General features: G+C 46.3%; 1 long non-coding RNA gene across 2 annotated transcripts; it reads right to left on the minus strand.

Moving 5' to 3' along the window:
* Positions 1-1,138: 1,138 nt before the first annotated feature.
* On the minus strand, positions 1,139-20,811 carry LOC109145113. Of its 2 annotated transcripts, XR_002046360.3 has the most exons (5): positions 20,583-20,811; positions 20,378-20,499; positions 14,210-14,284; positions 13,780-13,833; positions 1,139-10,852 (listed from the first exon to the last, which is right to left on the minus strand). It is a non-coding gene; the product is annotated as an uncharacterized LOC109145113 (long non-coding RNA). The 2 variants fall into 2 exon arrangements; XR_002046359.3 differs by having other exon boundaries at positions 20,378-20,811.
* Positions 20,812-23,581: the final 2,770 nt, after the last annotated feature.

Raw genomic sequence — 23,581 nt, forward strand, 5'->3', positions numbered from 1 at the left:
TTTCACATGGAGGCCGCCTGAGACACCAAGGGACGCAGCAGTTTGTTCAAGGTCTGCAGAAAACCTGGAATGCTGTTCCAGGGCAGACCTTCACTGCCCAAGACCAGGTGGCCAGTCAGCTCCTTTCAGGGCCACCAGGACTGGACAGCTGGGTGCCCACCTGCCCTTGTGCCAGACAGACACAGGTAATTCAGAGCAGACAGGTGCCCAGGGCTTGCTTGCCCATTGAGATGTTGGGAAGAGAGTTTGAGCTCCTTCCCAGCTCCCTGGGCAGGAGCAGCTGCTGCCTCTGGGTTTCCTGACCCCTCAGAAACGCCGCCATCCACCTCAACACCCACTTCTCATGATGCCAGAGACCGAGCACCAAACCCTCCTCACTGCTGGGTGACCAGCTTTGCCAAGGGGGATGGAAGATGCCAATCTGAAGCAGAGACACCCCCAAAAAAGCCAAACCCCAAGTAGGCGTGGGCTGCCCCATTCCCCTCGGCCCATCTGCCCGGCCCTTTGTCCGGCCGTTCCCAGGGGCCGGGGGCAGCCATGGGTGCTGTATGAGGCACCTGCGGGCCGGACAATGGGCTGTGGGTGCTCGGGGGAGAGACAGATTGATGTATTGTGTGTGGGGGAGGAGGGCTGTCACAGGAATCCATGTGAACCCAGGCTTTCGGGGCAGGGGAGATTGACAGCTTTTGTAGGGCGCAGCTCTCTTTCAAAGCTCTGCTTTATAGACAGTAGGTTAGGGGGGCCCGGGCTTTCACTCCCATAATTCGAACAGGGCAATCATCAGCATTGAGAATCTCTTCCCTCTCTCTCTCTCTCTCTCTCTTTCTCTCTCTCTCACTTTTTTTTTTTTTCCCACCCCCTTGTTATGCATTAAATGATTTCAGTGGAGGAATGTGCAGCATTAATTAGAATTGGTTAGCAGATACCGAGGGGAAAAGTTTCTTCACAACAACTAAAGGAGGTGTCAGTGCCACAAAGGCGGTTTTGTTTTCGCTCTCCCCCGCATTATCAGTGCAATATGTAAGGTAGCGATTCTTTTCATTTAAATTAAGTGGAAAGCTACTAAATCTTGTTTTATTCTCCCAAAAAAAAAAAAAAAAAGAAAAAGAAAAAAAAAAAAAGGGTCCTTAACACTTATCTTTTAACTTCTTTTATTTTGCAAGGTTAGTGTTTACTTTTGCTTTCAGTCCTCCCCATTAATCGGCCTGCAAAGATGTGTATCCAGTTTTGTGTATCATTTAACTCTTACAATTATAAGCCAGTACAACTAATATATAAGGATTGCCTCCTGATTAAAGCAACAACTTTACCATCTAAAATAAAAGGCGCTCGTCTAGAAGGACACATTGAAATTCAGAAGTGTGGCTGGATGTTCTCTGCAGGGATTTCCTCGTTTCTTTCAACTTTTTAAATAGAAGTTAAGCTAAAAGATGGGCTTGAGCATATAAAGTAAGAGCTTAAAAGAAACACTCATTAATATATCTATGTACTCTTTTTATTTAATTCCTTAAAAACTTTTCCCATCAGCAACAGGCAAATAAATATTAGCCCTGATAGTGTTTCAATATTTTCTTCCATCAAAAGTACTCAACCGGTTTATAAAAAATCATGAGACAAATAAAATCTAAAAAAAAAAACCTTAACAAAAGACACAGCTCTAAGTGCTATGCCACAGGGTCAAATCCCATTCCTTGTTTTCTGTTAAAGGTTTAAAAATTACCAAATTATTACCACCATAAAGCAGCATCTCCTAAGACATGTAAAGCCAACTGCTGTCTCTAGAAGTGAATTGCCAAGGCTCCATGCCATGCAGGGTCCCTTCCCACAGATTCCTCTGGAACGTAAAGATATTTTCACTTTGCCCACTGCACCAGTCAGCAAATGCCTTTTGTGTTCCTTTTGACCAGGAAAAGTATCATTCCTGCTTGTTCCCACTGAAGGAGGGCTGGAAAGCGCAGCCCCGGGCAGGGCTGGCAGGAGGGAGCAGGTACTCCTGGAGAGGGAGCAATCCTTCTCCTGCAGGGCAGATACCAGACCCTCATTTTTTGTCTGACATACCCAGGCAGTCTGGCCCATGCATTGCACAGCCAAAAACACAGCTTAAAAAATAAGCTTTGCTTTTCAGTATCCAGATCTCAACAAGCTTGAGTTTATCTCCACCTTACTGATAAATCAGGAGTTGCCGGTGGGGGATATGATGTTAGAGCTTTTTTTAACACAGCTCAGCATTGCCACAGCAACTTTAAGAGCTGAGCAAAGATGAGCAACGCAGAGCCTGTGCAGAGAAAGAGAGGAGGAGTTTCTACCAAGAGCAGGATGCAGAAATTTAACAATATAAAAAGCCAGCTAAAATATTTCACCCTCTTGCTGGAGACTTTTCCCCACCATGAACAAGGTTACTAAAATTCTGACATTGTCTTGCAAGAAAAAAATCCATTGGCTGTGAAGAGTTATTTTCCACAGTGCAAAGGAAGGGAGGAACGGGATCTCTTCCCTTCCACCATCCCAAAACTGCCAGTTCAGCATCAGCAGGTGGGGTGTGAGCTCTGGAGCCTGCACCATCACCCCGAACGCTCTATCAGCAATTAATTAATTAATTAATTAATCAATCAGCCGGGTGCCTCTGTGCGGAGGCTCCCGGGCAGACACGCAGTTCGCTGCCTCAGACACAGAGCAGCCCTTCTCTGGGGAGCCGGGGTCACTGCCCAGATGGGTTTGAAGTCAGGGCCAGCGCCGGGGTCAGGCGAGGCAGCCCGGATCTCCCCCAGCATCCGTCCCTTCCCCGAGCCCTGGCACACGGCACCAGCTCCTTCCACACATCCAAAGCCCCTGCACGGCTCTCCCTCGCCAAGTTTTCCCGTGGCTCCTTTCCCCTGGCCCAAGGGCCGGCTCCTCTCTTTTCTAATTTTTTTTCTCCCCCCGACCACAGCACCTCTCCCAGAGTTATGCATCCCCCATGCATGTAAATGAGAGGGGTCCAATTACACGCGAGGGAGAAAGCGTTTAATGAATCGTGAAAAAGCAAGGGTTGCTTAGAAAAAGCTCAATCCCAGCGCCCCCTCATCCCCCCCCACTTGGAAACGTGCGTTTCTCAGTTTTGAGAGGGATGAGAGAATGCGGAGCGGTGAATGGGAGAAGCCCCCAGCTGAATGAATACGACGTTTGTTTGTGTTTATTCCAGCCTGCACTTGAAACCTGGGATGGGCGCTTTTAAAGGGAAATAGCGGAGCACGGGAGTTGTTCTTCTCCGCGCACATAAACAAAGGCAATACACGATTGCAGATAGCTCCGTGCTCGAGTTCTCCCACACGCAGGCATTTCTCTTCTGGCTCTCCTTTCCTCCGTGCGTTCTGAGTTTAAAAGGCACGGAACAGGCAGGAACAAATTGTTGTTTATGAGGTCCTGTACAACACAGCCGCAGGTTACACAGCCCGAGCTCTGTGACCGACTCCCACACCTGGCTGCCCCTGAAATTGTTGTCACTGCCTGTCCCAGCTGAATGTGAACTGGACCGCTGGAGATATCGTGAGCATTTTAAGAGCAAACCACTCCAAAGCAATATTATTAATGCCAAGTATGATTTCATTATGGTTACATTTGAAATGGACATTAAGGCAAATCGATTTGTAAATATTCTGGGATTCTTCAGAGGTCTTTGCCTTCTGTTGTTCTTTTTTCTGTTGCTTTCCTTTTCTTTTAGCAGGATTAATTAGGCAGTAACTGTTGCTAAAATTACTTTAATATCTAAAATTACAATGTTAAAAAAGCTCCCAGTGCCCTCAGTGGGAATTACACAGCACTGAGCTGTGAAAGGAAAAGAAAGAGATGTTAACACTTGAGTTTGAGGATGTTCTCCCTTTTCCATATCAGTGAGGGAATCACAAGTACTGAGCTATTACATCTCCAACCGAAATGTAGCAGAGGTATTGTCTGCTCAACGTTTGGCCTCAAATTTTCCGTCTTTATTAGGGCACAGAAGTACGTGCGAAATTGCACATGGAAGTGGTTTCTCATTGAGGTGGGACGCAGCTGGGAAGAACAATGGCTTCCACAATTCCACGTGTGCACAAAATTCCACGGGACTGTGAGTAACTTGTGCCCCAAGCTTGCTCCAATTTTTACTGACTTCATCTAGAACCCTGCAGGCAAAATGCATAACTTTTGGCAGTTATGAATTAATATTTCTTGCTAGAAGCATGTGGAATAAAAAGAGAGACCTGCTGCTTTGGTGTCTCACATTCTTAATCCTAAATTATTGGCCAGACACAAAGATGAGTGATGGAATTCCCTGATCTGACTGAAAATGAATGAAGATTTACAGGAAGTCAGATAGAAAAACTAAATTGCTACTTCTGCATGTAACAAAGTAAATTTTTTCAGTCTATTCAATTAACTCCATCCAAAGATGGTACAGAAAGTATCTCAAAGAATACACAGGTAGACAAAATTTTCATATAAATCACTTGCCCTTTAAATTTGGCCCACGGATTGACTCAGCCACATAAATTAAACCTTGTCCCGAAAATAACATTTAGAGAAGCGCAGAGGGAAAAAAGCACCGTGTTAAAAATCAACATCTTCTACAACGGTGTTAAGGGAAAGACACATTGTGGAGCTCACAATTCTCTTGCATTTCATCATGGAAGTTGGATAAACAAAATGTTTTCAGCTACAAATGTCACTGCTAGGCAGCTGACATGCTATTAGCACATTTTCATGAAGAATCAAACACCACTTGGGTTGAAGGACATTTTTTTAGATTTGTTTTCCAATTAGCATTTTAAGTTATTTAAGGGCGACGCCTTCTTAATGCACTTTGGAGTTCTCTTTTTTTTGTTATGCAGTGCAGAAGAACAATTTTTTAATCCAGTGTAAAAGAGAAATAAGAGTATAAAATACCAAGCCCTTCATGAGATATCTTTTTCCATGTTTAATTTACCAAACCAAGAATAGTTAAAAGCACAAAGCCACTTAAATCTCTATTCCCATATCAGTGGGACACACCAACACCCAAAGGACCATTTTCTGCACCCAATCCTAAACCTGAAACGTTTCCTCAGTGTAACTTCTTCTCTGCTTTTACCACATTACTTTTCCTCCCCTGCCCATGCATGGTAGATATTTGGGGGGATGGATATTCGGTGATATTTGGGTTGGGACACCTTTCATGGGTCAGCAATTCCAATTCCAGCTCCTGGAAAAGTGGTGGAACCTTTCTAAGTTCTCCCCTCAGCAGCGAGGCAGGAGGAGATGCACGGGGCCAGGTTCTTTGTGCTGAAGTGCACATGAACACTTTGCACACTCCCAGACTCTGTCACCCAGCCTTTTCTCCCATTTATGTGCTGATTGGGTGGTAAGGACATGCACACCTTGCCTTGCTCTTCAAACCTCCTGCTTTTTCCTACACTTGGCTGCCACCACCCAGGGCACAGATGAACGTGAAGGGGATGGCACAAGGTCCAGACACCAGCCAGGGAATTAGCAAAGACCTGCCTGTCTTGGTCCATCAGCTCTGGCACATCTGCCTTTAAGATTTAACTGCAGGCGAGCTATGTTTTCATTAATCGGTTCTGATTTTCACAAGCCAGGATCTGACTGTCTGCACGAGAGCCTTTGCTTTTCTTTCAACAGAAAACATACTAAAATACACTTTCAAGGGGTTGCAGAATTTTTTCTTTTTTTTTTTTTTTTAATGGGGAAACATTAGGTAATTAAGGAAATCATGCACCATGCCATGTGGAGGCCTCCTAACAAATACAACTTTGGTGGCCATGACCCTGGCCAGAGGAAGAAGGCTGTGATGTCACCTCATCCCCAAGTCCCAGTTTCACGGATAGTATCTCTGAAAGGAATTGTCTAAAGGAGATTGTTCCTTATGAAAAGTTCACATGATGGAGTCTGAAGGGCTTGTTTCACTTGAAGCCCAGCAGGACAGAGCTGTTTGGAAAGAAGCATTCAGTGTGTTCTGTTTTGCTGAAAGCTGTCACAGTGAACAAGTACTTAGCAAACAGCATGAACAAGGACATGAACTAGAAAACTAGCAGGGCCCTGACAACATTGTAATGGTGGGCTCGTCTGTTCAGGGCTCTGCAGTGATGCATGGGGGCAGGAGAAGGGAAACAGAAGAACTGGACTCCTGTATTTTTCATTTTTTATAAAGGTGACAGTGTATCATTGCTCCCAACTTGTTTGTGTTATCGTGGTCACTTCTGGCACCAGTGGGAGGGAGCAGCCTCCTGGCCAGAAGGGCTGCAGGGCAGGGGCACAGCACATCCCAAGGCTGATTAACTAAAAAGCAATCTGTTCTCTTCCTCCTGTCCTGCTCTGGAATGTCTTTACTGTTGTTATGATGGACTGCCTAAGCTGTCACTCCTGACATGTCTAATCCATGTTTAGCAGTGAAGAAAAGCTGCCTGAATCCCAGCCCAGAACTGGAGGAGGATCTGCCATCCCACACCTTTGAAAACAGGCCACTTTCACTAAAAGTGAATTGGTGACACCATGTTAGGTGTAAACTAGCACCCATTAAAGACCCCCACTCCCTCCACCCCATCAGAATACTGAAGGCAGCACAACATTAAGAGACATCAAAGGAATAGAGAATAAGAATGTGATAAACAAAAATACTCCTTTGGCTTTCACACACTGCATTCAGGTCCTCGTTTCTCTAGCAAATCTCAAAACCACACTAACCACACTTTTCCACCATCATTCTGACTGTTGTCTGCTCACGACAAGTGGAGTTTCAAAAGCTGGGAGAAATCATTTTTATTTATCACTTCTACCAGGCTGTGCATTTTTCTAGATAGATGAAATCCCTAATGGTGTCCTTTGCTACAGAGGACTAACTGTGCCTTCTCCAGATTGTCTTCTACTAAGCAATTCACACAAAACCCCTTTTCCCTCATTCCCTTTGCAAGGACAGAGGATTTGGAATGTTTAAGTGCCCAGCATAGCATCCGCCTCTTGGCTTATAGACCTCCACTGGCTCAGGATGGAAAGAACTTTTCTACCTATAGGAAATCCTGATTTTATCGGGTCCTGGGATATGTTCCTGGAAGCGTCACCCATTCCCTTCATACTCTGCCATGGCTGAAGACCTCTGGTAATGGTTTGTGGAAAGAGCACAGGTGAGAGAAGGAGGAATGAAGAAGCAGCAGCTCCTACACTGAGATGGATCAGAGACACTGCTGCACTCCTGGGCCTCTGACTGCCTGCACTTCCCTTCTCCCTTCATGGCCAGGGACAGAGCTACTGCTTCTGCCTGGAAATTTGGATCTTGATAAGGTAAATATACATTGCTTTAGAAAGATTATAAACAGAATTTTGTCTGGCCTCCTGCCTCAATGCAGCCCATCTTGGCATCTGAGGAATATCTGGTTTTAATCTGAGGCTTCTAAACCTTCTAGCATTAAAGACAGGAATGGTTTTTAGTAATCCACAAGGTTTCTGGGTAAGTTCTCCACTACATCCCTCCACAACACTGATAGATATCTAGCTTTAGGATGAGCTGTATTCCAGGGAAATCCAGAGCTGTGACCACCAAAGTGACGGGCTTTGTCTGGATCTGAGGAACATTTTTTATCGCTTTTATGATAATTCAAATGCATTATTCTCTAGTTCACATGTAAACTGGGTATCAGGTGTTCTCAGACTCAAAAATACCTTGTGGGGTTGAACTTACTTCAAAGATAGGCAAAGCTCCTCTCTCTGATAACCACAGCCCTCAGATCCCGGGAATTCTATTACAAGTTTCTTATCTCCATGAGTATAACGGAGTTTTTTCAGCAAAGCAAGTGTCTTTTGCAAGGAGACCAATTATGATAAGGCTTTTCTTCCAGTGATTTTTTTCAGCTCTTCCCCGAACCAGATAGCATGTTTTCATTAGGAAAAAAAAAAAGGTGATTTTCCCCCATTTTTCTATGCTTCTTTACAGCCAAAACCTCCTTTCATTCCAAGTGCAGAAGTCGGAAAGAGAAAGGACCAACGAGGCATTATCAAAATGCCAGCATTTTTTATTATATGTGGGCCTGTATCATAAACATTTTTAACAAGACAGTTTGGATTAGCCAGGAAAATTTGGTCTGTACCTAGAAAACATTTACATTATGCCCTCACCACAGGACTGAGAGTGAGCACCCATGCAGAGGTGACCTCCAGGCAGAAACAGGGATATTTCCAGCTGGCCTTGCTCGCTACAGAAGGTGCCACCACTGATTCTGGACAGCTGCAGAGGGAGAGGATGCAATTCTATGCCCCATCTCTGCCCCTCTACCTCTATAAAATATCCACTGTCATTTTTATGACTTGTACCTCTGCCTTTTGTCTCTGAATTTGCAAAACTGCTTTGCCTCGCCTGTGCTGCTCCTGGCAGCCTCTGGAGCAGCACAAACAGGATGGCAGACACAGATCTGCTGCTAGAAGTGTCACTGCCTCATCTGCCTGCCTAGAAAATAGCACCCAGCAGTGGGATTTTTTTTGTCCTGCCACAGCAAGGGAAAAAGACATTCTTTCTGCCATTTTCCTCACCACATATATCCCATATTCCTGGTCTTTGAGCTGTTCTATTGCCAGGCTAGCCTATCTTTAACCCATGAGCTGTTTGAAACTGTAAAACACAGAGCCCCTTTCATGCAGGGAGGGATGTGTTCCTGCCAGGCCCCAGTGTTCTAGGGAATTTGCCAGATCCCTCAATAATCTGATCCTCTGCCTTTTGGCTCCAGTGCTCAGAGCTGGCTCTTCGGTCTGAGTTCTCCCAGAACAGGATCTCCATCCCCTCCTGCATCGTGCTTTCCCTACTGCCTGGTAACGGCGTGCAGGGTCCAGCCCAGTTTAGCATTCCCTTCCCAGCAGAGCAGCCTGGGGAAGCAGCAGCTCCAGACAACACAGGCATGTACAAGAATGAGGGATTTCTAATTGCGGTGTCCCATTTGAGCTTTCTGGTGCAATAAATGCGCTGGGTTTGATTCCTGCAGCACAAAGCATAGGGCTGCAAGGATCCAGCAGAGTGCCAGGAACAAGGAGAAGGAAAGTGATGTAAAAGATGGTCCAGACAAGGCCTGAAAAGGGACCAAGGACAAGCTGAAGGGTTTTACTGTCTATACTGAATCCTCAGTACTGTTAGGAACCCTGGCTGGGGAACTCAGCTGTGCACACCAGGCCAAAGATAAGAGATGTCCCCCACCCTCCGGGGCTGCCAATTAATCATTGTGCACATGCTGAGGAAAAAGCCCATGCCAGCAAGCCTGCAGCAGTGCCAGCCTGAGAAAAAGGGGAGGTGTCACCCCGTGTAGCTGTTCTGTCATCAACCAGAGCGGGGCTGGGGGATATTGCTGCTCCAGACATCATCGCCCCTCTGACTGACTTCCCTCGCCAGCTCTTGTTCCCTCTCCTACCCAAAACGAGCAGATCTTGCAGAAAAGGAATGTAATTTTAAAAGTTCCAAGTTAATCAAATGCTTTAAAAACACAGTGCCTGTGGTACAATGGATCAACTTTGTCCTGGGTGTCAGTCCATTCACTCAGCGAGCTCACACCAGAGATGAATTTGCCCTCGTGCCTTTGTCAATAAAATTCTAGATTAAGAGACTCTATATAGAGCTGGTCCCAGAGGTAATTGCTAGTTAATCAGCCAATTAACTGACCCAACGAGTAGGAAAAGGGAAAGGGGGAAGGAAGGGGGGGAACAAATCAGTCAAGGTACGGTACAACGTAATTCTTTGGGAGTTAATGTTAGAAACCTTTTCAAAGGGGTTGCAGCCTACCTTGACTCACTCCCCTTGTTCTCCTCTTCCCAATTTGTAATTGTTGGTTCCCCTAATTGGCTGATTAACTACTTATTGCAGACAGACCTGGAGGTATGTGGGATCCCCTTAGCCACGTTGATTGCATCGAGGGAAGCAAGGCTGAATGCAGCAGAGCATCTCTGAGGGCTGGCTTTTCCCTACCCAGCCTGATGGCTGCGAGTCAAGCAGGATTTCATTTGAGAAGACCCTTTTCTAAACTAGCTTCTATTTTATTTATGTAATGCTACAAGGAAAGGGAAGGATTTTTTTTTTTTTTTAACACTCTGTTATGCAAACAGAATGATTTTTAGCAGCGAAGTTTGTACACCCCAAACCAACCTATTTCCTGTTCACTGATACATTATCAGCACTATCAGGATATTTTAATGAATAAGCTGTTACAGCTGCCTGATGTTACAATAATAAGTAATGACAATAGAATTAACCTCTATTTTCCTTTGATAGTGTTACCAGGCTGTTTGCTGGGAGATGAGTCCTAAAGGTGAAAAGGGCAAGCTGAGAGAGTTCCCCTCATTTCCACTCCTTGGATTTCTGGGGGGGCAGAGAGCAGAACTCACCCTTGCATTTGTTGGCCTCACACGAGATTTATGGTAGGTCAGAAGGGAGGTACGAGGGAGTTCTGGTACATCCTGAAACCACACAGCCGAGGAGGAGCCCAAAGCTGCTTTCTGAAGCTTCAAAGAGGAGTTTTGCTGTTGTTCAGCATAAAGGAAATCTTCCAGCCCTGCTTTAACACACCTTGTCCAGCACAGTGGAGATGGAGCTGGCACACGTAAAACGGTGCCATGAGGGCTCCGAGGGCACTGGGTTTGACCTCTCCAAAACAATACCTGTCAGTGCACACAGGCAGGTTATTTCCTAAAGCTGGTGGATTGTTTTGGTCTCTCACCTTCCTCTGCAGATAATAAATAATATTCTTTTTTCTCTCCTCATTTCTTGAGCTGCAAAAGCAGCAACTTCTCCAGGGAGACGGGCAGAGAATGGAGTTCTCCTGACAGAGCCTCTGTTGAATAAACCCCTTCTTCAAATTCCACTTTTCTCCTTCACCTTCAAAAGAGAGTTTGGGATTTTAATTCGATTTAATATTTGTGATTATTTAGTCCTCCTACCCCTCTTTTCTCTCTCTGCAAAAGGGCAGGCTGAGCCTGGGCAGCCCATCCTCAACTGCATGTAAATCACAATCTGATTAGGCAGTGATATATTCATCTCTAGCTCCTGTATAAAAGTTATTCAAGTATTTTGACAAAATAAGTGCTGTTTACTTTATACATTTTCTGCTAATTCTAAAGATTTCTGCAAACCTAAAGGATCTCATGGAATTTACAGGCTTGTGGCTTTGCTATTGAAAGTATAAAAGCATGCTAAATTAAGTTGATTTGCCTGTGAAAGAAACACGTCCATTATTCATGTCAGGGCCCTGTCACATCAAATTGAGGGAGTGAAGAAAACCCTTTTTTATCAACGTTTAGAAGCAAGGGAAAAACCGACCATTCAGGGACTGAATTTCAATTGGGAGAAAGTCAGCCTGAAAGCAAGGTTAGGGGAAAAAAAAAGAGCTGGGGACATGTCTAATGTTGGAAATCAGCAAAGGGTGGGTTGATTTAACTTTGGCTGGGATCTTTCAAACAGAAAGCCAGGACGAACCTCAAAGTAGCAAGTAGAACACACAGTCTCGATGTCTCTCATGTGTAAACTTGTCACAAGTGGTTAAGCTAATTCAGAGTTAAAACTTTTCAGACCCTGTTCTTCTTGGATGCTTCAAAATAATGATAAAAATTGTTAAATAAAGCATTGCGTTTGTGCTCAGCTAATTTATCCACTGGCTATTGCATGATTTAATTCTTATTAGCAGGCAACGTGTAGGGGGTTTGGACCTTGATGAGCTGACAGAAATTGAAAAAAAAAGGTTGGTTTAGATATGGTTTTTCTTCAGCTGGGGGCTGGCAGGATCAAAAGTAGTCAGGGCAGTTTCCTCTCTACTATAAGATACAGATATATAGATATAGATCATTTATATATAACTTCATGTAGCCAGAAAACCTCCCAATTTTTGTGAGATAGTGTGTGGTAGGTACAGACAAAATAAATGGCACCTGCCATCTTTTAAATAAAAAATTGCTTTGCAGTCTCCCAAGCTATCCCAATATACATAAATAAGAAACTGTAAGGGGAATTTTGTGCATTGGAATTCTTCTCGTTGTCTGACAATAATTTCTCGTGTGTCCTGCTTATTTAGCAAACAAAAAAAGTTTACAGTTCCTCCTCCCTACAGTTGGTTTTTATAAGCCTAAACCAGCACGTTAAGTGGCATTTCACAGTCTTCTGCTCCCAGCCTAATTGGTTTAGACTGGACACGTTGGAGATATTCTTTAAAAGCAGTCCAGTTTTTATGCTGCTGAGGTTATTCTACTGTACAAAGGCTAACTCAGCCACTTAAATCACGTTTCTGGGTACCAGGCCTGCACATCATTTCTGCATGAGATTTGTTTCTCTACCTTTTGTTTCTCCCCAGCCCCGGAGCCTGGGGGTTAACATGTTTTCTGCTTTAAAGCTCTTCTGTGAAAGACACTTTGCCACCTCATCCAGGCTCTCTCTCAAGCTTCCCAACTTCAAAGTCTCAAGCTGGGAAAGCAAATCTTAAGTCCCAAATGCTGGACTTCTATAGGACCCTCCACGAAAGTTAAGTTCTTGTCTTTAATTGAAAATTGCAGCCAATGTAAATAGGAGATAGTTTGCAGCAAGCTTGTCACAAAGGGAATTACCTCGTGGAGTGGCTGCACTGGGGTAAACAGAGGGGATAAAAAAGGGGAAGAAAAAGAGGGAGAAAAAAAGCCAGGAGTAAAAGAGAGAGGCATTGTGCTGTGGAGGTAGCATCAAGACAAGGATTAATGGCTGGAGGAATTGTATTTTCTGTGCTTTCAGCAACTTTACAATCTCCCAAAATAAGTGTTACTAATAAGTGGGCTAGTAAAGAGAGGTCAGGGCATTAAGGGAAATGGAAAAATCAGGCTCTGAAAATAACAGGAGCCTTTTATTCTGTAAAAACCAAGCAAAGTGGTGCTGATCCGTTTATTGTTAGGACTTATATTTGGGTCAAGGAGTGAAGTTTGTTATTTCAAAGAGTTGGCAAGTGATAGGAAGTGATACATACCTACCATAAATGCCATTTTCTGTCAACTTAACTTTCTTCCATGTGCCCATAGTTTATTTATTCCACAGTACCTAGCTGGTGAGGAGAAACTGATTGCACTGTTGGTATTTTATACAGACCTAAGAGTGAAATCCAGGCAGCTGTGCTGGAACAGTGCCAGGCCCTGACAGACCAGAACCAGAGGAGTGGTGGTGGTGGAAAGCAGGGCAGGATCCCTTTCCATTCTCAGATCTCTGCTGCCCTGGGATTGTGGTGTTGGGACAGGCTCACAGAGCATCCTCAGAGCTCTGCAACCACTCAAAAAAACACAGCAGGAGGAAGTGAGGGGAGCCCTGCGGCCTTCTCCTTTCTCCCACTCCCAGGAGTAGGGGTGAGTTGGGATTTTGGCTTGTTGGACCCCCTGCTCTGGGTCAGAGGATCTCCTTTTTCAGTGAATCTCCTTTTTCAATGAGTCTCCTTTTCCAGCAGGACCTGCAGCTTCAGCAGCTCAGCTGCATCATGGAACTGCACCCTGACACTCTCTAATTTTAGGCTCAGTTTAGTTCCTTTACCAACTCCCTGAATCAGCTTGGATTTGTCTCTTGATGCCTCAAGGACAGAACTCTCTGCCTGCAAAATGGGAGGCAGAACTCTTCCTTCTTTCCCAGCTTCCTGGCCCTTTCCACACAACCCTCAGCATGGAATGGAGACTGTGCTCCTGGGAATCCATTGAGCAACCGGGATACATTTTTTTGTATTAACATTTTTTACTATTTAATTCATTACTATTTAAATGCTTGTTTAAACAAACACACCGACCTCTATTCTGTGTTGAATGGCTCACCTGTGCCAGGTCACATCACTCCATGAGAGCAGAAACAGCTGGAATCTGGATATTCTGAAAAGTAACAGGAGGGATATTACCAGGCAAAAAAAAAAGACAGTTCCACTGCTATCAGTGCACCTACTGCTGGTTTTGTTTGGGTTTGTTTTTTTAATTCATAGCTCAGCATATTCAAAATGCAGGTTTGAATGGAAGCCAGTGGAGCCAGAGTCTAAAAATCTAGTGGAAGTGTAATTGAGTCTGTTCATGAATAATGCAGAATTACAGGAAACCTTGATGGGATTCAGAAAAATATACTCCACAACGTTTTTTTTTTCATATTACATAACCTATTTTTAATAAAATAGAGAATCTGTGAGTTTAAGAGTGCTGCTGACAAAACAGAATCCTACCATTATAGAGCAGGGAATTGCATTTTTTTTGCACTCACTTTTCAGTGGCTTATGGGGTGCATTGATTCAAAACTCCCTCAGAAGTTCCTGCAGCGCGAGTCCATCGGATGTGTCTGTAAGAAACAGAACCGATTAAAAATTCAGAATATATCCTAACTATCCAAATAAACTAACTTAAAATTGTCATTAATTTTGAGAGTTCTAGAAATGACTTCCTCAGCCAAGAACTCATAAAGTCCTCTTTCAGCTTCTCCTCTTCCACTTGAATATTTGCATACTTTTTAGGTTCTTGGTTTTAATAGAATTCCCTTTTTTTTTCACTGTCATGGGAAATAATTTAATTGTGCATGGTGTGAGACTCTCTCCGTGTGTACACAAAAAAAACCTCCATGCCTTTTAAACTGGGATCTAAATGAAGCCAGAGGAAGAAAACCCTTTGCTTGAGCCACTGACCATCATTATTCTGCTTACAGTACACACTTGGGAAGTTTTCCTGTTCATAACTCACTGTCTGCAGAGCACTGCACCTCTCAAAGATATGCAAGTTCATTCCAGCGTTTATCTGCTCTTTTCTCCTCAGGAGTTCAACTGTTTTTCCGCCTGATGGTTAGAATGAATTGGAGATTTTGAACTCATCCATCAGATTTGGAAATGATCCCTGAATTGATGAGAGTGTTTAACAGTTAATTGAACATTTCTTTTGTGAACTTTCATTGTTTCAAAGTGCAAAAATGCCTCACCCAGGGAGGTGGGTAAAGAAGAGAGGATCCAAGGCACGTCTTTGCCCCACAAATATTTTCGTCCTCTAGAGTGCAGCAGACTTTTAAATAACAGGGGCACCACTGTGGTCTCACTCTTGGCTATCACAAGTAAAGAGTGATCTTGAAAGGACTTTCATAGATCCTGAGACCTCCAATGTTCTGCTGCAGGAAATAAACTGTCATTTTTCCAAAAAGTTACAAATTAAACATACACATTCTGCAGCCAACAAGGCTTTCCAAGGGGGCCTGATGGTGCCTGTAAGTATTTAGCTGGTTTTTAATCTTAGTGTAATCTTTGTACCCCACTCTCTTAGTTGACTTTGAAAATTCACACCTGTAACCAAGGAAAAAAAAATGAACGTGGATTTTTTCTTATGCCTCGACAGTCATGAAAAAAAAATCTTCCAGACTTTCTGCTCCTTTATAGCAAATTCAGCTAAGGAGAAATTATTGCTCTCTATTCTAAAACTTCGCCAGATTGCTTACTTGTAGTTCACTTTTCCCCTTTTCACTGAGGTTTGTACAGTTCTTTAAGAACACGACTTGAATTTCTTCGCTGCAGTCTTGTGGAAGGTGTCCCTGCCCATGGCAGGGCTTGGAACGAGATGATCTTTGCAGTCCCTTCCAATCCAAACCCTTCTGTCACTGATCTATGGCAAGGCCTCAGCTCAGTGTCACTGCTTCCCATCACCTCTGGCACCCAACAGAACAGGGGTGACGTGTCCCAAATGCTGGAACACCTGCACCAAACTCACCTCCTCCTCACAAGGACCTTGGGAAAACTCTTTCTGCCCCGTGGTGCTTTCCCACCGCAGGGCTGCCTGCTCTGCTCCAGTGGCGAGCCTAATTCCCTAATTCCTCTGGACCAGCTCCCTTTATTTAGTAGCTTTCTTTCTGCAGCACCAAGATCATTCCTCTGTGCTGGATGGTTAATTAACTCTCCTCCCAGGTTTTCCAGGCTCCTGTGGTGTGAGAGGGCTCAGTCCTGCAGCTCGGGCTAAGTAGTCACGTCCCCCAGCCCCGTGAGGTGGAGGTCTGGGCTCAATTTCCCTTGGAAGATTTCAAAACAAAAATAGTTCTTTCTGAGCTGTATTTCTCCCCCACTGTGGGAAAGTGCTGAACATGGATTTTATACTTCCAGGGATGACAAGCAATTTTTTATTTAGCATATATTCTAATTCAGAACAAGCTTTGCTCAGTGCCAGCTTGGTAAAAGGCACTTGGCCCAGGGATAACACTCACATCGCCCTCTCCATCCTGGTTTTCTTGTTCCTCCTGTGCCTGTGCCACAAGAGCACAGGCAAGTGTGCGGTTCTGTGATGAGCCAAGCTGGGAAATTGCTCCAGCTGAAAGAGGATCGTTTCCTTATCTTTGCTGGGCTACTTTTCAGCCAGCCGCAGTTGATGATGTGTTTTACAAGCACCGCAGCCAGAGAAGAGCTGGAAATCAGCAGCAGGGACAAGGGGCTGCCTTTCTGCACGAATCACCCCTGAGTCTCGGCAGAGGAGACGCTTCCTGAAGGATCAGGGGACAGCGAGGCATCCTCAGAGGGAGCCACACTTATTGCAGCCCTCATCTGCTGCCGGAGCTTGCCAACACCAGTTACAGCAGATACATCACAGGAACGCCGCTAGCCACCCCAAAGTCACACACATGCCAACCAAGCCGCTCCCATTCTCTGCATTCCCTGCCGCTCCAGGCGGCGATGGAGCAATGGGAATGAATATCCCGGCGCAAGGCACACACAGGGGTGCCCGGCACCTCACCAGGAGAAACGCAGCCCCCGGGAAATCCATAGCCCCTCACTGAGGTGTATCCCTGCTTATGCTCAGAATGGACAGCGTCAAAATGATTTCCAATTCATTCCCAGTGACAACGGACCCAAAAAGGCAGGGATGGTGCGGAGGGGATTGGATTCTGGGGTACAGCGACTTTCTGTGAGTTTGAAGCACACCCGCTCTTTTTATGGTATTGCAGCCAGCTCTGTGTGGTTACCTGCGTTTCTCTCTATGTGCCAGGCATTGTGTTAAGCACATAAAAGCTTTAATTTCCTGATTTTGCCCCTTTTCCACCCCTTTTCCTTCTCGCCGATCCGCCGCCGGGCCGGGCCCTCCTGCGCCCTCTGCTGTTCGAGTGGGGGAATGGCACCCCCGAGCCCGGCTCCTGTCCCTGCTCCTGTCCCGGCTCCTGTCCCTGTCCCTGCTCCTGTCCCTTTCCCGGCTCCTGTCCCGGCTCCTGTCCCTTTCCCGGCTCCTGTCCCTTTCCCGGCTCCTGTCCCGGCTCCTGTCCCTGTCCCTGCTCCTGTCCCTTTCCCGGCTCCGGCCCCTCTCCTGTCCCGGCTCCTGTCCCTGTCCCCGCTCCTGTCCCGCTCCTCTCCCGGCTCCTGTCCCCGCTCCTGTCCCTGTCCCCGCTCCTCTCCCGGCTCCTGTCCCCGTTCCTCTCCCGCTCCTCTCCCGGCTCCTGTCCCCGCTCCTCTCCCGGCTCCTGTCCCTGCCCCGCTCCTGTCCCGCTCCTGTCCCTTTCCCGACTCCGGCCCCTCTCCTGTCCCGGCTCCTGTCCCTGTCCCCGCTCCTGTCCCGCTCCTGTCCCGGCTCCTGTCCCCGCTCCTGTCCCGCTCCTCTCCCGGCTCCTGTCCCCGCTCCCTTCCCGGCTCCTGTCCCTGTCCCTCTCCTGTCCCCGCTCCTCTCCCGCTCCTGTCCCGGCTCCTGTCACCGCTCCTCTCCCGCTCCTGTCCCGGCTCCTGTCCCTGTCCCCGCTCCTCTCCCGCTCCTGTCCCGCTCCTGTCCCTTTACCGGCTCCTGTCCCGCTCCTGTCCAGCTCTTGTCCCGCTCCTGTCCCGCTCCTGTCCCGCTCCTGTCCCCGCTCCTGTCCCTTTACCGGCTCCTGTCCCGCTCCTGTCCCGGCTCCTGTCCCGCTCCTGTCCCGCTCCTGTCCCGGCTCCTGTCCCGCTCCTGTCCCCGCTCCTGTCCCTTTACCGGCTCCTGTCCCGCTCCTGTCCCGGCTCCTGTCCCGCTCCTGTCCCCGCTCCTGTCCCTTTACCGGCTCCTGTCCCGCTCCTGTCCCGGCTCCTGTCCCGCTCCTGTCCCGCTCCTGTCCCGGCTCCTGTCCCGGCTCCTGTCCCCGCTCCTGTCCCCGCTCCTGTCCCTGTCCCTGTCCCAGCTCCTGTCCTGCTCCTATCCTGCTCTTGTCCCGCTCTTGTCCCTGTCCCTGCTCCTGTCCCCTCCATCCCCTGCTATCCCATCTGTCCACACCTGTGGTTCTCCACAGAAATATTCGGGGCAGCTATTCCTCCAGGGTTTTATAGAATCACTACAATTTTTATCTCACATCAGGCGTATAAGAGTTCAGAGGAGGCCACCGAGATGGTTGGAGGGATGGAGCAGCTCTCCTGTGAGGAAAGGCTGAGAGAACTGGGGGTGTTCATCCTGGAGAAGAGAAGGCTTTGGAGTGACCGAATTGTGGCCTTGCAGTGCCTGAAGGGAGCCTAAAAGAAAGAGGGAGAGGGACTTTTTACAAGAGAGTGGAATAAAAAAGGGGAATGGATTTAAAGTAAAAGAGAGAAGGTTTAGAGTAGATATCAGGAGGAAGTTCTTTGCTGTGAGGGTGGGCAGGCCCTGGCACAGGGTGCCCAGAGAAACTGTGCCTGCCCCTGGATCCCTGGAAGTGTCCAAGGCCAGGCTGGATGGGGCTTGGAGCAGCCTGGGATGGTGGAAGGTGTCCCTGCCCACGGCTCTCATCACTCCAGACCTTTAAATCAGAGCTGTGTCTTCTGTAGCACCAACAGCAAATACAGCAAGGGAGCCCTTAAAGAAGGAGTAAAAGCAGAGAGAGCAAGATCCTCAGATGGAAGAGAGAGAGAAAGGGAAAGACAGGCTGGGAGGGAATTTCTAGTCAGTGACAGGCCAACAAAGAGTTTCATCTCAGCTTGTCGTGAAACAAAAGCAAAAAGCAACAATTCCTCTCCGTTTACAGCTTCACTAACAATGACCAACAGGTGAAGTCCAAGCAGCACTGACATTCAAATATAACCAATACCAGCATGAGGCCAGCCTAAAAGTAACCCTTTCAAGGACAGTTTATAGAAATCATAAAGTTGGTATTGGTTTTTTTTTTTTACATCCTACTATTTAAAATACCAGTGTGTATTTTGGTCACAGGACCCTGCTTCTCTTTGAAGCTGTGAACTTCTTTTAAAAAAATCTCAGTATTACAGAAACACAAGGTTCTTGTGAAATGCCCTGATTCCACAAACCAGTTAACTCCTCCGAACTAACACTGTTCTTCCCCAAATTAAAATTCAGTCCTTTACACTGGGTTAGACCTGGATACAATTTATCAGCTAGTGATACCAAGGAGCACATAATAAGAATACCAATGCAGTAATTAAAATGATACTCTTGTATCCAGACAGAGTGAGGTTAGATGCTTTTAGCTCCAGCTGGATTCCTGACAGCAGGTCTGGAGCTGAGTAGGGAGAGGAGAGGAGGTAATTTCACAAATAACGGCAAACAGGAAAAATCCAAGCTGATGTTTCACTTGGCATTGGCAGTATTGACATTCAAATATACCCAACTCCAGCCTGAGGCCAGCCTAAAATTAACCCTTTCAGGGTCTGTTTATAGAAATCATAAAGTTTATCTTTTCTTTTTTTTTAATTTTTTAACTGCTGGTGGCTGGTTATGACATGTGGATTTGGGAATAAAGGACTTCTGCACACATCCAGCAGCTCCTGTAATGATGCAGCTTCAAGCTGCAAATATTGGTCCAACCCCCAGGGTTTTACCGGGCTGTTAAAGGTGCTGGTTACACCACAGAACACTTCAGCCACCCTTGAGATTCATATCCTGGCAAGACAGGAGGTGCTGGGGGGAGGAGGGGCAAGTTTCGGGGTGATGCTCTGCCCTGTGGGGGCTTTGGATGATATAAAGTGGCTTTACAGATGAGCCTCAACAGGTATTCTGCACCTTTCTGCACAGACAAATATTTACAGATCTCGCTGTTATCAGTTTGTGTGGCAGATCTGGGCATTACCCAGCGTGACCCCGGGGGAGGCAGCCCTCAGGCAATGGTATGTTCAGCTCTGCTAGATCTCCATAGAGGGGGCCTGGAATGCACGGGGGAACAATGCCCAGGGCTGCACAGAGCAAAGGATGAAGGGCAGCAGAGTTTGATAACCACATTAAAGCACTACCAACATCTGTTCAAGCCAAAGACAACACTATCTCCAGGAATTAACCTCCTGAACCACTTAATCATTAACCTCAGCAGAGGGAAAGTTAGACAACAAGAGCCTATTTGTCAGCAGCCCCTCAGAGAGATGCAGCGAGCAATATTTTACTGAGAACAGCGTGAGAAGGGCTTGCCCAGCTTTATAAATTTTAAACACAGAATATATTTGTGTGGGAAACAAGGAGACAATGGATGTAAATAAACAGATGATCCTACCTTGAAGCCTTCATCCATTTATCCTGTTTAAAGTGGCTTGAACTGTTTTGTCCTGCATTGTGTAACAGCATTTCCTCCAAACGAGCAGAGATGCCTCAGTTCTCACTCAGAAATATTCCTGGCTGTGAAAAGAGTTACAAATGGATAGGATGTCACAATTTTAAACTTGCACCCGTATCCACAAGTTTTCTACTGAAAAACAAACCAGGGACTTTGCAGGAAGAAGCAGGGCCAGAGAAGTGGTTTTGTTTAATAATTATTTGTTTCTCTAGACTGTTTCGCATGTGAGGTCACCCATGAAGTTATTCTGCTGTAAGCCAGCCAAACGCCTTTCCTCCACATGGTGACAGTGGATAGAGGTTTTGTGTCTTTGGGGCTGGATTTTGTTTCCCACAGGAGGAAAGGATTTGATTCCTTCAAACTGCAGCGCTCCCTATTTGTGGCAGAACTGCTCTGCGGTGCACTGAGGCTGACACTTTATTTCTCTGGACCTCGGGTAATCATTTACCAAGGCGGTGTAAAGCACTGCCACACAAGGATGGTGCTGCTTAACGCCCACTTTGGGCCAGTGGCCACACAAGGTATGCATAATCAGGGCCCAGATGTCTGCTTAGATATTGCCACAGTTGGAGAGGGCAGAAAGAAGAAATAAAACAAACAAACAAACAAGTTTGGGAAGGTGACTGGCTGAAAGGCCGCAAACAGAATCTGCTCCAACCCAAGAGCTGTGTAATAACAAAATTGGGTTATGCCAGAAATGGCCCAACGTCTCAACCCAAAAATACCACACTCAATTAAAATACATTTTCCAGCTGACAGATTGTTCCCTACATGTGGAGCTCCTGTCTGCTACTACTTAAACTTTCCTACTTAAAAGAGAATTATGATGTCTCTGGTGGGAGAAAAAGGGATGGTCTAACCCCAAGGGATGAAGAAGGAAGATCTCAGCCACCTGCGCTTTTTTCTGGGTTAGTTTTCTGTTGGTCAGCAAGTTGAATGGACTCAGTACAGAGCCTCACATGTGTCAAAGCCAGGACCAGGGCAGCATCACACAACCAGGGACAGAGATTCTCTCTTTCACAAAGCAGCCAGATCTTGAATCAGCTGAAACCACAGTGTATAATTCGCACTTTACACATTTCATTACAAAGCAGACTTCAGCAAAAAGGAAAAATAATGGTTAATTTTTCAATAAACAGTACAATATTTACACCCTTGGTACAAAAATCATCGTTGAATGGACATAGAAACTGAATTATCCACTCAGATGAGGGTTCAGAGTGCACAAAGTGTGGATTTTACCTGGTCTGGAGGCACCATCCCTGTGTGTCCTCCCTTGCTTGTGCCTGTCCAGACATGAGGCAGAGACACTACAGCCCAACACTAATCTGTGTTATTTTAGCCATGAATTATGCCCCCAGCTCACCTGACCTAGTTCTTTCAGTGTGATTAGTGGTGCGATGACAAAAATTTTAAAAGAATCATTAATAATTACCCATTTTTAAATCAGTGAAAGGTAAACAGCGTTGTCTCCCCAAAGATGGTCACATTACCCAACACGCTGGGAAGATGCTCCTCTGGTCAAGACATCCTGAAGAAATGTTCCTCAGACAATTAATTTCTCCAGCAGGACGATCCATCATAGTCTGTACTCCCACAAATTGATTTCTTGAGGTTTATCATGGTAATTTCATCCTTGCTGCTGTCTCTTGCTGCTCTTCAGAGGCTGAGCAGCATAACTGGCTTTTAAACCACTGTTTGTGGAGAAGATTAAATTGGAGCAGCAGACAAGGCCCTCTCCTTTCACTTGGGTCGCCGAGCTCATTAACGTGGATAATTAATTGGAACTTTGCAGCCCTCCCTTTGTACACCACAAGGGGCAAGTCAGGGGAACCACGGTGCCCCCCTCACCTGAGCACTCTTGCACAGACACCTGCTGCTCATAATTAAGATCCATTGCCCGAATTTGCATATCCCGATTTCTATCACTCAGCTCCCAGAGACAAAGGACAGCATTTACTGCAGGGAAATGGCAGCTTCACTGCTGCTGCTGCTGCTGCTGCTCCTTGAGCCTGGGCAGCTGCTTCTGCTAAAGGGCCCTGACATGAACCACCAGAGTGTTTCTATTTAAAACCTATATGTTTGGGTTGAATTTAAAGAGAAGCACATGGTGATTTCCCCCTCGAGGGGATAATAGGCTTTTCACTAGATGACAAGTGTCAGAAGATGCCATAAACTTCAGGGCGGGCTTTGTTTAAGGCTCACAGGGCTCAGCAGTGAACCTGAGGTGTCCCCCCTTCCCTCCCCACCCTGCATGGGCTGCTCAAGGGTGGGCACCTGGTTTGGGGAGAGCAGACACCTCACAAACCAACGGGGAGTAGCTCGCCCTCAGCTCACCTGGGAAGGGGAGGCTGACCCTGGAATCCACAATTCAGAGAGGTTAATATGGCAAAGGAGAGAAGGCACTGGGAGTCAGCTGGCAGTCTCTGGAAATAGTCCCAAATGCCAGGTATTCCTCTGCGGGGCGAATGGAACAGGCAGCTCCCTCTGGTCCTTCAGAGAGAGCTCCTGTTTCACGTTCACACCTTTACTGCAGAGGTGACATCAGCTGGCAGCTGTTCCTCAGCTTTTGGGGGATGCTAACAGCCAGCACGGATCTCCTGCTAACAGCTCAACTTGTTCCTCACTGCATTTTTACTCGGGGTTGCTGTGATGCCCCAGGGCAAGACACAGCTTTTTAGAAGCCTTTTAGAGCCTTCACTGGGTTTAAATCAGTCATCCAGATGACTAAAATTATTCTAAGTCTGATTTAGTCACATACCAAATGGGGGCTAACCCAAAACAGCTGCCAGGGCAGAACCTCGGTGGTGGTGGTGGGATTTGGATTTACAACTTGCTTCCGTTCATTTCCAAATGCAGAATTCACATTCAAACGTGTTTTCACCTCACAGTCAAGAAAAGGAATAAAAATAAAGCCATGGATGGGAAGCAGAGAAGAGTGAATACAGGGTGAGCTCAGTACAAGTATCAGTGTATAACGTAAATCCACAGGGATCTGCAGGAAGTCCAAGGGGTGGTGGTGCACAACCAGATCAACAGAGACCATAACTGGGATGGGTGTCATGATGCCCCTGCTTTGCTCCTTAGCTGAAGCTCGAGAAGAAAAGCTGATTTTCATTCTCACTTCACTGCTTGCTCTATGCT

The sequence above is a fragment of the Corvus cornix genome, chromosome 4A, assembly GCF_000738735.6.
Source record: "Corvus cornix cornix isolate S_Up_H32 chromosome 4A, ASM73873v5, whole genome shotgun sequence".
Taxonomy (NCBI): domain Eukaryota; kingdom Metazoa; phylum Chordata; class Aves; order Passeriformes; family Corvidae; genus Corvus; species Corvus cornix.